Source organism: Triticum dicoccoides, chromosome 5B (genome assembly GCF_002162155.2).
Source record: "Triticum dicoccoides isolate Atlit2015 ecotype Zavitan chromosome 5B, WEW_v2.0, whole genome shotgun sequence".
NCBI lineage: Eukaryota > Viridiplantae > Streptophyta > Magnoliopsida > Poales > Poaceae > Triticum > Triticum dicoccoides.
In genome coordinates, this window is record NC_041389.1 from 155,034,463 (window position 1) to 155,050,206 (window position 15,744).

Below are 15,744 nucleotides of genomic sequence, written 5' to 3' on the forward strand. Positions count from 1 at the left end.
CAGGGACTAGGTTGCATTCTTATGCAGGATCGTCATGTGATTGCCTATGCATCTCGACAGTTGCATCCACATGAGGAGAATTATCCTACACATGATCTAGAGCTTGCAGCCGTAGTCTATGCACTCAAGACCTCGCGACATTACCTTCTTGGTAAACGTTGCGAGATCTACACCGATCACCAGAGTCTCAAGTATATCTTCACCCAACCGGATCTGAACCTTAGGCAAAGACGTTGGTTAGAGTTGATCACAGATTATGATCTAGGGATTACCTACACCCCAGGCAAAGCCAATGTCATGGCTGATGCTCTAAGCCGTAAATCCTATTGCAACAATCTTATGTTGCAGCAAGGCCAACCACTTCTCCATGAGGAATTCTGTAAGCTTAATCTTCACATTGCTCCTCACGGATTCCTTTCTACCTTGGTGGCGAAACCTGATCTTGAAGATCGGATTGTCGCTGCTCAAAAGCAAGACACAGGAATTTCTCGGATCAAGAGAAACATTAAGAAGGGAGTTGGTGGATGTTTCTCTATGGATGATTGTGGTGTTGTTTTCTTTGAGAATCGCTTGGTGGTTCCCAAGAATCAACATCTGCGACAATTGATTCTTAAGGAGGCGCATGAATCTCCTCTCACGATTCATCCCGGTAGTACTAAGATGTGTCAGGACCTACGCCAGAGGTTCTGGTGGACTAGGATGAAGAGAGAAATCGCTGAGTTCATTGCTAAATGTGACGTTTGTCGTCGCGTTAAGGCAGAGCATCAAAGGCCTGCTGGCACTCTTCAGCCTTTAGCTATTCCTGAATGGAAATGGGATAAAGTTGGTATGGACTTCATCACCGGCTTTCCCAGGACCAAGAGAGGGAATAACGCTATCTTTGTAGTCGTTGATCGTCTTTCCAAAGTGGCTCACTTCCTTCCTGTTCGAGAGAGTATCACTGCTAGTCAGCTTGTTGACTTATATATTTCTCGAATAGTGTCACTTCATGGTGTTCCACTAGAGATCAATTCAGACCGTGGCAGTCTTTTCACTTCTCATTTCTGGGAGAGTTTCCAAACTGCCATGGGAACCCATCTTTCTTTCAGTATCGCTTTCCACCCTCAATCAAGTGGTCAGGTGGAACGGGTTAACCAAATTCTCGAAGACATGCTTAGAGCTTGTGTTATCTCATTCGGTATGGACTGGGAGAAATGTCTTCCTTTTGCCGAGTTTGCTTACAACAATACCTATCAATCCAGCCTCAAGAAAGCTCCTTTTGAGGTTCTCTATGGACGAAGATGTCGAACACCTTTGAACTGGTCAGAAACCGGTGAAAGACAATTCTTTGGACCGGACATGATCCAGGAGGCAGAAGAGCAAGTTCGCATCATTCGTGAGAATTTGAAAACAGCCCAGTCTCGTCAAAAGAGCCAGTATGACCGTCGTCATAAGGAAGTGGCTTATGAAGTTGGCGACAAGGCTTACCTTCGGGTTACTCCCATGAAGGGTACCCATCGTTTCGGTATCAAGGGCAAGTTGGCTCCTTGTTACATTGGTCCTTTTCGTATTCTCGCTAAACGAGGAGAGGTTGCCTACCAGTTGGAACTACCCCCACATCTTTCTCGAGTTCATGATGTCTTCCACGTCTCTCAACTCAGGCATTGCTTCTCGGATCCCATCCGCGGAGTGGAACACGAAACGCTTGATCTCCAAGATAACCTCACATACCGAGAGTACCCGGTTCGCATTCTTGATCAAGCAGAGCGTGTCACCCGACGTCAGAACATCAAGTTTCTCAAGGTTCAGTGGTCTCATCATTCCGAGAGAGAAGCTACTTGGGAGCGAGAAGATCGTCTTCGACTGGAGTACCCCGCTTTCTTTCCGTCGACCCCTGAATCTCGGGACGAGATTCTTCCAAGTGGGGGCGAGTTGTCACAACCCTAGTGTGGTATGACCTAGACTAGCTAGTCATTTGTGCATCATGTTTAAATTCCATTTAAATTTGAAATGGGGATTTGTGAAACCCTCAGAATCATTTTCGGAAATGACCCAAATAAAAATTGTTCCAAAAAGGTCCAAGGAAATGTTCATGTTGCTCTCTGAAAATATTGGTCAGAGGTAAAATTCAAACAAATATTTTAGGAGCTCATGGATATTTAATTTTGGCCATTTGGATTAATCCGATAATTATTTGCTTTGGATATATATTGTCATATATATAAAATATTGTCCAAAAATTATGCCATTTATAAAGGAGCTCTGGAATAATATAACTAGCTTCCATAAAAATTGGCATAAGTAAATAAATTGATTTAGTATTATTACTAAATCAGAACAAATGTCAGAAAAATAGAAAAAAGAAAACAAAAAGGGAAAAAAACCTTACCTGGACCTACCTGCGGCCCAGCTCCTGTGCTGGCCCGGCACCGCGCAGCCCAGCAGCCGGCCCAGTCCGCCTCCTCCTCTGTCGTCTTCTCCCCCTCGCCAAGCAGGTGCGTGCCCGCGCCACAGCCGACCGCGGCCACGCGCCCGGCCACCTCCTGCTTCTCCCTCTCGTCGCCCTGGACGCCCTGGAACGTTGCCACGCGCCGCCCCGGTCCTCTTCCACTCTCTCTCGCTCTCCCTCCTCCCCTGGACATCTCCCTCTCCCCGCGCCCGAAGTGCTGCCGCCACCGCAGCTCACCACCGACGCGCTCCCCGCCGTCCCCTCGCCCCTCCGTAGAGTCCACGAGCTCCGCTACGACCCCCTCCACCTCCTCGTCGAGCCACGCACCTCCGGACGGCCTCCATCGTCGCCACCCTCGTCGTCTTCATCGTCGGCTCTCCGAGATCGCCGACGACGCTCCAGCCGCACCAGTGCTTCCCCGAGCCCGCTGACGCCTTCGCTGGATCCACCGTGAGCATCTCCCCGTTTCCCCTCTCTTCTCCCCCTCGTTCCCGCGCCGTAGCTCCGTTCCCCACCATGGCCGAAGCCATCGCCGCCGCAGCTCCTCGCCGTCGTGGCCACAGCCGCCGCAGGTCGCAGCCGAGCTCGCCGTTGCACTCAGTGCACTCTGGCGAGTCGCGCGGACCCGCCCGCAGCCTTCCTAGTGCCCTGCAGCGCCTAACCCGCATCAACCGAGCTTCGGTCGCCGCCGCGAGCTCTGCTCTGGCGAGCTCCGCCGTCCCCGCGACCTTCCCTATGCCCAGGTGGATGCGGTCGAGCGCGGGCTGCCGATGGGTAGTCCCCGCGCGCTTTCCCGCCGCCTGTAGCGCGTTCCGGCGAAGCACCGCCGCGCGGTTTGGTCGCCGCCGGCCAACTCCGGCGGGCGCTGACGTGGCGGCTTAGTTAGTGCTTAACCCCCTCCTAATTACCCCTCCCGGACACTGACCAGTGGGCCCCAGGGCTTAGTCAAAGCTAATCAGCCTAGGTTTGACTCGGGGTTAACCCCAGTGTCACTGACGTGTGGACCGCACACGTCAGGTTTGACCCCAGTCAGCCGTAGTTGACTGCTGACGTCGTGCTGACATCATGCTGGCGCAATAATATGATTTCTAGATTTAAATTAAAACAGGAAATTCCAGAAATTGATTTAAACTTCAAAAATTCATAGAAATTCAACCGTAGCTTAGATTGAAATAATTTATATAAGAAAAATTATCAGAAAAATGCAATCTTTCCATCTGTACTAGTTTCATGCATGACAAACCAACTTATACATGCTGAATATGAGAAAACACATTATGGCTTATATAAGAGCTTATTTGGAGTTGCATTTGAACCCTTGATTCAAATGGACTTCATTCAATTTGAATACTAGTTGCATTAGTTTGTGTATTGATTGCCGACACCGTTCCTTCTCGATAGGTCCTGCTCCGGAGACCGTTCCAGAGTACCTGTCTGTGAAGCAGTGCCCCCTTTGTTGATTTACCAGGCAAGCAAACCCCCTTGTTCATTCCGATAAAATCCTACTCTCTCGCTCCTGCTCTCAGTTATTGCATTAGGACAACAATGATTCATCTGCTACTTTGTGCTACGGTAGTTGAACCCATTCCTCTGCATGACCTGTCATTGCCACAGTAAATAGTTGAAACCCACTAGCATGTGTAGGAGTTGATTGAAGCCATTGTTGTGTTCCTACCATGCTATGCCTGCTATTGCTTAGAGTTGTGTCAGGTCCGATTCATTGGGAATGAATTGGAGTGTTACGATATGTTCTGGTGCTGAGAGTTAAGTGTGTGAACACGATTTGGTAAAGGGAGCGGTGAGAGGCCATGTAGGAGTACATGGTGGGTTGTCTCACTGGAACCGTCCTTAAGCACTGAGCTCTATGTAGGTTGTCCAATGACTCGATACTACCACACATTGGGCTCCGGGTGCTCCAAGCCCTCTCGACTTATTAACCAACTTGATCTCTGTCCTGGAGTCGCAACTAGTTTCTGGTGTTTGTAGGTAGTGTTAGTAGTCTACCAAGTGGCACCCGGCCAGGTGGGCTTGGGACAGACTAGGCACAAGTGGCACGGTGTACCAAGCGTAGATCCATCCGGCGAGGTGGGCTTGGGAACCCTGCACACATCGTTTGGGGCCGTGAGCGACACCCCGGCCGGATCTCCTTACGGATGGAACCCGAATAGGCGATAAACCTGGATTAGAGTCTTGTGTGGTTAGTCAGGTCGTGGCCGACACCCTCGCCAGGCTTCCGCTTGAAGGTTGCCGAGATACATGACGTGTACATGGCGGTAAGTGGCGAGAGCGTGTGTGAAGAAGTACACCCCTGCAGGGTTAACATGATCTATTCGAATAGCCGGGTCCGCGGTTATGGACTTCTTGGATGCTTACATGGTACATAGACAACTTGAAGTGGATACTATAAAATGCTCAAGACAAGTGTGAGTGCTATGGATGGCCTTCTCGTAGGGAGACGGGAATGAATCCATAGTAGTGTATTGTGTGGTGATTAGTGGACTCGTGTGCACCATATCACCTCAAGAGTTCTGGTAGTCGTAGAACAGGATAGCCACAGAGTCAAAGCTGGCTTGCTGCAACTAAACCCCACATACCCTCTTGATACAAATGCATGTATGATAGGATCTGATGTAAGTCTTGCTGAGTACCTTTGTACTCATGTTGCTTTATTTATGTTTTTGCAGCGGAGACTTCGGTCTTACTAGTGTTCTCATGGACTTCGACTAGTAGCTAGTACCTCAGCTACGATCTTGATCGGACGTTGTAGATAGTCAGGCTTTCAGCCTTTTTCATTTATAGATGTCTGTACTCAGACATGTAACGCTTCCGTTTGTTGCTTGATTGCTCTGAATGTTGGGTCATGTGACCCCTGTTTGTAATAATGCTATGATGGCTCTTCTGAGCCTTTATCTATATGAGTTGTTGAGTTATGCTGTGATGCCATGTTGTACAACACATACTTGCATGTTATGTGTACGTGTAATGTGTATTGCTATGTGTGGGATCTGACTATCTAGTTGTTTATCCTTAGTAGTCTCTCTTACCGGGAAATGTCTCCTAGTGCTTCCACTGAGCCCTGGTAGCTTGCTACTGCTCCGGAACACTTAGGCTGGCCGGCATGTGTCCTTCTTCGATCCTGTGTCTGTCCCTTCGGGGAAATGTCACGCGATGAATACCGGAGTCCTGTTAGCCCGCTACAGCCCGGTTCACCGGAGTCCTGTTAGCCCAGTGCTACAGCCTGGATTCACTCGCTGATGACCGACACGTTCGATGCTGGGTCATGGATGCCTGTCCCTGTAAGTTAGTGCCACTTTGGGTTTACGACTAGCCATGTCAACCCGGGCTCCTTATCATATGGATGCTAGCGACACTGTCATATATGTGTGCCAAAAGGTGCAAACGGTCCCGGGCAAAGGTAAGGCGACACCCGTGGGGATACCGTGCGTGAGGTCGCAAAGTGATATGAGGTGTTACATGCTAGATCGATGTGGCATTGAGTCGGGGTCCTGACACAAGGTATTTTGGAACGAAGACCTGTCACATTAAGGACAACGCTTTCACTATTGAAACCGTGGGCGTTTACGTGCCGCCACGAGTCCCCGCTTCTCATAGGCAGATGCCATCCGAGCAAGCGTGTGAGTCGACGGGAGGCGTGCGAGCAGATTGCTGCGCCGGCTGTCAAGGAGGCGTGCAAGCAGACCGCTGTGCAGGCTCACTAGGAGGCGAGCCCTTTGACCAGGCTCAGCCGCCCACCGTCGTCCCAACTGCTCCAACTTTTAATGTCGTTGGCGCCGCAGTTTAAAATCAACCCCGCACTACCCGGTATCGCTACAATCTTGTCTCTTCCTCTCCGATTCTCTTGTCGTCTACCTCCAACTAGCCTGACCTAAACGTACGCCATGCCGCATCACGATGGTCTGCCCTTAGTGTTCCAGTTTCCTAAGGAAGACACCCAGCCGGAGTCTCAAGAACAAAAGGCGCTTTGGGACGAGCTTGAACTGGCCTTGCGAGAAGATGCCACGCCTGTCCTCGCTCCCGTTCCGGCTCCCGTCGCCCCGACTGCGCCAGCGCCCATCCCCGTGGCATTGATGGGCTGGGAGCCGCACATTGTCGCCGAGCTTGATCCCACGGGGTTCCACGAGGTCCCCGCTGTCTTTCACGCGCCCGTGCACCTGCCAGCACATGCGCCTGCGCGTACACTGACGTGCACCCCTTGCCGGTGCCTGTGCACCTGCCAGCGCATACGCCTGCGCATGCACTGACGTGCGCGCCCATGCTGGTGCCCGTGCACACGAATGTCTCCGCCGCGCCATTGACAGCGCCTGTCCCCGTGCGGGTGCCAGTGCCCCCCTCAGCGGCATGGATGGCCGCCGTCGACCGCTTCCTTGCACCAACGTCAGTCGCCTCCTCCTGCCACTTGACTCGCTCCGAAGTCTAGAACATTTTGGCCTTCCTTGAAGCTAGGCCAACGTCTGGGAGTACGCTAACAATGGCGCAAGACGCTGCCGTCGCCGTCGGTTAGTGACCCAACGACACATAGAGAACGGCAGAGGAGCCGCTTCCCACCGCAAGACACCCCCGCCGCTACCGCGTAATCTAAATTTGCCATGAAAAACGTTCGGATTGCCATGCTTAAAATCCGAACGTTTATCATTTTCGTTTATTTTATATCGATCATCCTATAATTTAAAGTCGGAGTCAGACTGAATGAAATCTATGGTTTGATCGATTGAATGTTCTGCTAGAGCCGTATCAAATTAAATATAAAATGTCATCAAGCCACATGTATTCCTTGTCATCCAATGACCTAGACTGCTTCAATGTCGAGCACTCAACACGTTTAGCGTGCAGTTAATTTCATGTCAAAAATAGTGCTAATCACATAATAACACGCAAATAATATCCTAGTACTTAATATCCGAATGCACTTAATATACTTCCAAATTAACGTGCATTGCACGTACACACTGACTAGTGATGCTAGTACGTGAAACTGGTGCCGTGACTTGTGAATGCGTCCACATATGGTCAACGGCAACATCGCCCGCGAGTTCTTCGTGTTTGCCCGTGCGTCTAAACGCAGAAGGGGAGGAGAGAGAGAGCACACATGGAACCCACCAGTAAGTGGAGGCGAATAGTACTAAAAATAATATTATATGTTATCCATTAATTAGGCTATGGTAATATAAAAACATTATGTGAACAAAGGGGGGTACAACAAACATTGTTGTTTTACGTATGTTGCCTATTGACGTGCGGCTTGAAGGCCCGGTCACATGTTCGATCCTCGTCCTTTATTTTTTAATTTGTATATGGGTCCAAATTTGTTTCATGACATGTGGACCCCTCGGTGTGTAGTTTGTAGCACTTTAATTTGTGGGTCAAAATTTGTTCCATTCCAAGTGGACTATCGGTGTGTAGTTTTGTAGCTTATTTATAATAATTAAAGAGAACAACATAGTTTTTTGCAATAATACCATGGTGCGACCTTGAAGGCGAGAAAGGATGTGTGAGAGAGCGATGACCGAGCCAGAGGGAAATCAACTAGGGGAGTTGCGGGGGTTGCAACGGTGTTTGGAGTAGTTGTGGGCCGAATGCTACGAAAATATAATCTAAACCAACCGGAATAAATGCCTACACAAATTTATCCCAAGGTTGGAGTGCCCCTCGCAATGTAAATAGCTCCGGCTTGGCGAGGGATGGAGAGGTAGTAGCTTCAATGCATGGAAGATACGGTGTGAGAAAGCGAGGTCAATCGAGAGACATATAGATAGAGAGACAAAGTGAGTGTGGTCTCACATTCATTGAACAGATATATATGCTCTGGAGAGATATTGTCCGATTGAGCTTTTGGCAAGGGTGAGGGCTGTAAGATAGAGCTTGAGAGATGATCCAGTCATAGACGTGTAGATATATTTTGTGCGTGGGAGGAAGCAAGGTCAATCGATCACATAGGGTCGCCGTGCGATCGAAAGAGTGAGACGGTTTGGAGAGAGTGACCTAGATAGACAATGTGCATGAGAGAGTATACAATGTGAATAGGTCGAATTGGGCTCAAACATGGTGATATATCGTTTTTTCTGAGAAAGAGCAAGGTCAATCGAGACAGAGAGAGAGAGAGAGAGAGAGAGAGAGAGAGAGGCCCACCATGAGGTCGAAAGAGTGGCGGCGGCTTGGATGGACTGGCCTAGATAGATAATCTGCGTGAGAGAGTATAGAGTGTGTCGATCGAGGCCCGAACAGGGAGATATATCATTTGTGTGTGAAAGAAAACGAGGTTAAACGAGACTCAGATAAAGAGAGCAAGATTGAGTGAGAGTGGCCCGTCGTGCGGAAGAAAGAGTGAGACAGTCTCGAGGGAGTGACCTAGATATACGACGTGCGTGTGTGCGCACGAGAGGTTGGGGGGAGCTAGATAGGCAATGCATGTATTTACCACGAGAGGGTGAGAGGGAGAGGGGAGAGAGAGAGAGAGAGAGAGAGAGAGCTCGGCATGGGGTGCAATGGCGGGTCTGTGAGGTAAATACATTTGGTAACAGAGTGGAAAAAGGGGTTGTGTAGTTGAGAGACTTAGATCGAAACATGGAGAGAAAGAATGAACGTGTGTTGGAAACCGATAGCTTCCTAAGGTGGTTACGAGAGGAAGATTGACCGATACAATAAGTATGTAGCGTTTGTGCGGGGGGGGGGGGCTAAAAACAACATTTGAATGTACATAGTACGAGACTTAATATCAATGTTTCAATTCGGTGTACATTGTAAGATTTGAACCGAGGACCATGCATACGGGTAATTATTTTGAATTCGTGCCATACTAAGTTTCAAAAAGTTGACATTGACTCAATTTGTTGTGCTTTTTTGTAGGTCATATGTTTGAATCCATCCAAAAGTTTTCTAACTACCATGGTGTTCATCATATACATATGAATTTGTATTAAAAAGTAGCGTGGATACAGTGAAATGCGAAATCCACGTTAGAATTGGAGATCGCTACGTGACACACACTCTAATTCAAATAACTAATTATGTGAAACACACTCTAATCCATGTTAGCATGGATACCGTTTTGATTTTTTTTTTCAAATAACTCCTCATTAATTAATTTATAGTAATCCCTCTGTTCACTTTTATAAGACCTTGAAGACATTTCGGACAATGTGCAAAACAGTTCATTTTAAGTTGTCTGAAACGACTTACAAAAGTGAACGGAGGGAGTATCCCGTTTCAAATGACTAATTATTGCAAGGAAAACACGGGCATGGTAATACATACAGATTCGTTTGCAAATGAAAGAAGATCCGTTTGCATTCTCAAATGTAGGTGCACCAGGCAGACCAGGGTCGTGTCGGGGTGGACACTGCTTCGGTGCCTTAAGGCACCAAAGCATAGTCCTATCGGGGTGGTCGCGTGTGTCGGACGGACGCGTAGCACCCAGCCACCCACCTCCCTCCCTCCCTCCCCCACTCCCCCCAAAAAAGGATGACGACAAAATAAGTTCGCGCTTCCACGTTTTGGATTGAAATATCTGGCGGCCCCAATTCCAGCCCTGCAAAATCTCTCTTCTCCACCGTCCCCTTTCGCGCCCAGATTGCTCAAATCCCTAATTTGCCGCCAACCCAAGCAAAGTTCGAATCGCCCCTCGTCTCGTCTCTTTCCCCACCTCTATGCCGGATGACGATGACGAAGACGATGTTCGCGCTTCACCACCGCACCGAAGCTACCTCATCTACGCCCTCGTCCACCGCACCGGGTGGTCCACCGACAACGTCGGCCGCCGCAACCAACGTGCCTCACAGACACCGAGTTCCACCGCATCAGGTGCGCTTCACCGACGCCGTCTCCCAGCTCATCGGGGCTACTTCACCGAGCACATCGTCGCACCTCTGCCCCTCGAGGCCGTTGGGGCTTCACCAACGGTCTCGTCCACCGCATCGTAGTGCTCTGCTGCCACTCAAGATCTGCATCCGTGCGCGGCCAGCCAACTCCAGCGCATCAGCCTCAACGGCTCTGAAGTGACCCGCACTCTAGCTAGGCGAGCATGCCCAAACACCGGCCCGAACTAGGTATCCACACATCACTCCCTTATGCACTGTTCCGACGATGTTTGGATATCCTTTCACTGCTCTCTTAGTTTACACGCCTATGCAACTCTGACTTTAACTCTTATTTCTTCTGGAGATATCATCTGAAACAAGCAAATCCATTGTTTAGCGAAGCATGACGGCGCTACGGGATCTGGTACACATCCTGCACACCCGTATAACCTTGTAAGTATCTGTCCTCCGGTACAACATCAAGGTTGATTCCTCTTATTTGATGAACCATTCGCCGTGTCAAAAATGCAGAGGGTGATGCAAGGAGCACAAGGCCTGCACATCCAAGCAAGTGGTAACATGGACTTGTACATGGAACATCCCAAGCCAAGCAGAGCTGCAGTGAGCCTGTACAACGAGCTAGCGTAAGTCCCTGCATTTCATTTAATTTGTACTGGCATTTGTGTATGATTTGTGTGTAGTGGCGGATCCACGAATTCAAGTTACCAGGGGTGAACATTTAACTTAAAAAATACGAAGGCACTTGCACTCCGAAAATCAACATAACTTGAGAAATGTGAAGCTACATGCACTTTGAAAACCAGCTAATGATCCAAATTAGTTCAGATTATAAACACTAAATGATGAAAGCACCAAAAAACACAAAATGCAACATGGTGTACAAGGACTACAAACATGGTCTGTACCTGCTTGAATTATTCGTTCTCTGGCTGAAAATATCAAAGTGTAATTGCACCTATAACCAGTGCGCAAACTGCATATCAATATATCTATCCTGCACAAGTATGCCAATAGTTTCAAACAACAGATTAGAAAAGTATTTATGCTATGTTGTCATGATACGGGGACTTTCTGGTAGATGGCCTCGACGTTTCCTCAAGCTATGAAAATGCACTATAATTTTCTTGTCATCAATGCCTGCAAATCTCTATCTCTCTCAACATAGTAGATCATCATTAGACACTAAATCCTTCAATGAGCTTGCAAAATGCTTGCATTAGATCCCTCATTAGACACTATATGTTCATCACCAGGAGCATGTAAAATGTTTGCATCAAATCCTTCATTAGCAGTCTATTCATTAGACACTTCAGGCTCAAGAACAACATGAGCTTATATGTTTGCACCGGAAACTTGATTAGATACATCAGATTCAGTCAGTTCAGTATTGATTGGGGGAGTTATAAAATAAGTAGAAATTGGTTTTATTTTCTCATAGATTCCCTACATACAAGCAATTTTACAACACCGTCAGGTTTAACTATTGGCCAGAAATTGAAGAGTTGAATTAGATATAATCAGGAATGTGCTGTACCTCCTCGTTGCACATGCTACTCTTGCAAGCTGTGATTGTCCGTTTGCGCAAGCTCGATGCCATGCCCGTGTTGCCGCCGCTGCCTCCCACGCAGGCTACACCCAGGGTTGGGTCTTCATCTTCTTGTCCTTCCATTCGCTTGAAGCCTTTGAATTAGATATACTCAGGGATGTGATGTACCTGCTCATTGCACATGCTACTCTTGCAAGCTGCGACTGTCCGTTTGCGCAAGCTCGATGCCATGCCCGTGTTGCCGCGGCTGTCTCCCACGCAGGCTACACCCAGGGTTGGGTCTTCATCTTCTTGTCCTTCCGTTTGCTTGAAGCCCGATGACCGCCCTCCAACGAGGGTGCGAAGAAGTGCTGTGTTGGTCTGTCCAGCGGCGGCTAGGTTAGGAGCAAACCAGACTGGAGGCTGGAGCGCATGAATTGGGATTTTTCCTGCTGTCGATCGATATGGGAGGCGCTCGTTTGGGCCGCGAGCCTGCTATAGGGCCTGCCTTGCACTTATGTTATTGGCCCATCCAAATTGAAACATTTTTCTTCATTTTTTACATTGCCTGCTCGTGCGTTGGGACGAACAAAACTAGCATGGGCCAACCTGGACGACTCAAACTAGGTGCACACTTTCCAGCCACCTGAGGCGGCCGCCCATACCAACCCCTATGGTGGCGTCGCCCCTTTTTGCGTGTATGATTGGATAGTGAAAAATATTCCAGTGGCGCTTTTGATTTACCCACAGAATGGTTGAATTGCTTGTTTCTATGAACTAAGTTCGGCAATAATGTGAAGGATGCCAGTATTTTCATCCTATTGTAGATTGCTTAGATCTCGATACGCCAAAAGTAATCACATTAAATATACAGTAAAAGCCAGTGTGATGTGTGTGGCTACAACTAGTCTGACTACACATCGTCATATAACATATCAAGGACGCACCATCTTACCAGACTAACCATTCGACTTACCAATGCAGTGTGGGAAGAAAGAAGTATTGGGACTGCGTATCCAAGAATTGATGCCATGGACTCCCTCGTACAACCTTGTAAACGAAAAAGAAGTTGCATTGTGCCTGTACAAAGAACTAGCATAAGTTCAGCTACCTGCTTCTCGGAATTTTAGTTAGCCACTTATTGCAAAATTGTTCAATTACATTGCTTGGCTTAATTTAGTTTGCTACTGATTACATAATGCCACAGCCTGTTAATCACATTGTAGACTACGCCTAACTATGTGTTTGATACTTAATGTTAAGAATTACATGTTTGCCTTAACTTAAATATCTACTTGTTTGTTTAACTGCTTTGCTGCTGCAACAGCGGGTTACAATGATGTTAATAACTACTTTTTAGCATCCAATTGAAACTCTTTAATTCCTTGTTTGTTTAACTGGTTTGCTGTTATAACTCCTAGTTGAGATGTTTTGCTAACTTCAACTTTTCTGAATCCAATCAGAACTTTAATGGCAAAACAGGTTAGCCCAAGATCAAAGAGCGAGGTCCCCATCGACGTTGCATCATCCCAAGCAGTGGCACTGGCCCAATCGTGCATTATGAATTGCCAACTGCTGATGCTCTAGAGGCTAAACTAGTGGCAGAAAGAGATTCTGCTTCTGCACTTAGAGATGAAGTTGATATGTTGAGGAAGCAAACAGCACAATCACAAGCAGTACTCAAGACAACCATTAAATATTTGGTGGATTTCAAAATGAAGCAAGCTGAGACTGACCAGATTGTTAAGGTCCTGAAGGAAAAAAGGAAATTAAATTCCTACTTGGTAAATAATAGGTGAAATGTTCTTTCCATCGTTGAATAACCTTTGTGTTGTCTGTTCATGTAATCAATCAAACCATTTGTTTTAGAGATCATGTGATAATTGTTTTTTTATTTTTTGGTTTGTAATTTTATTTGAGCACAGGTCTGTATTAATTGCTAAGACTCGGAGACATTTTATTTGGATTGCTGTGCCAGACCTACAAATATGCCAATCGGGCTGAATGTGCATTCAACAATAGTTGTAGTATAGATGGACCATAAGTGGCATGCATCGGAAAGGGCCAAGATGCTGGCTAAAAAAAGGATGCTATTGTAGCCAAAAACAAGTACAGCGACCTGGCTTATGTATGTTAGTTGATATTATTGATCCATATACTCTATAAGTGTTTATATGTCTGTTAGTTCTGTACATTCTTGGTTGATTGACTCGGTTTTTGAATCTTGATACATCACTTGTGTACATATCTAAATGGGAGTACACATTATGTTGTGTGTGACATTTGAGTTGAACATGAAGTGTTCCAAATATTTGAATTCACCTTAAACTGGATTCTAGCTTCTGAATTTGAGTATCGGCATTTCTAATCCATATTCATATATGACAGTGGAATACATCTTTATCGTCCTTTTGAAGATATATAAAAACACATAGAATGATTTATAAAGATTCATATAGGAACACAAAATGGATTCGAATTTAGTTGCCAGGGTAAACGTGGATGCTTATTGTCCCAAAATTCGAAAGAAGCGGCAAAATGTCCACTCCCACGTCGACTGACCGAAGCCAAGTGTTTGGGAGATGGAAATTACTGTCTACCCATTACACGGACAATCCATCGGCCCGATTTCCACTACTCTAAATAGGGGTAGGTTAGTAACTTCAATTAGACGTGACACGACCGCCTTTGAGCCCATTCCGACATGGTGGGCATCAAACATGGGCGGCAAAACACATTTGATTCAAGCTCGTCCAAAAGACCTCTATTTCTCCCTCCATTCCCCATTCTTACACGGTGGGCGGCAAAACAAACTCGACTCGGCCGAAATCGATGTAGGCAAATATTTTCAATAGGGGCAGGTTTGTAACTTCACTCAGACGTGACACAACCGCCCTACCTGTCAACCCCGTTCATACACCATGGGCGCCAACCATGGGCACCAACCACCCTCTCCTCGCCCGAAATCGCTCTGGGCAAATATTGGCGAGATGCGAGATTACCGTCCTATCCCCAACCGACGAGACGTCCAAATTTTAAATGGGGGCTAAGTTCGTAACTTTCCCATATTTTAGACAGGTGCCTCCCAAAAACATGGTTCCCCGTACCTCTCCCTCCATTTTCCCATTCATACACCATCCACGCTAGAACACCCCATCCCCACACCAGCCTCTGTCCGCCACCCCATCCATTGCTGCCGTCCTCCACCACCTCCATCACCACCGTCCTCCACCATGCCGGAGCGCCTACCAAGACCGCGTCGTCCACTGCTAGAGATGGACCTTTCTCATCCACGGCGACAGACCAATAGCCTTGCATCATGTCCTCTCACTTCATCGGCGCCGTCGTCCTCTTTGTCGGGGCCGCTCAGACGACCTTCTCTTCCACCGCAACGGGACTTATCCCCCGATGCACCCGTCTACCGTCACAGATCTGCTTCAACGCCACCGACAGCCATCGCACCCCCGATGCCTACACGACGCCGCAAGAGAGGTGGTACTTCATATCTCCTCAACTTTTTGATCTCAACCAGAAAATAGATCTTAACTTGGTTAATCTACTTTATTTTCAGCTCTTAGAATTTACTCCCTCCGTCCCATAATATAAGAATGTTTTTGACACTACACTAGTGTCAAAAACGTTCTTATATTAGGGGACAGAGGGATTAGTTCTTAGTTCGAAGCAAACAATGGATGGTAAATATCATTTCTCCGGTTTGCAGCTTCAAATCTGCCATGGCACAACCATAATACGGTTTAATTGATCATGCTTAGGGTTTAATTGATCATGTTGGTTCTGTGGTGGTTTCTTTAATAGAAATCAGAGGGGAAACCCTCTTTTGCTAAAAAAATATGCTTAGAGTTTCCCCCTTTTATGATCACTATACGATCAGAATACGTGCTTCGTGTCAGAATAACACTGTTCCACCCATCAAGCTAAACAAGCTTAGTTGTTCA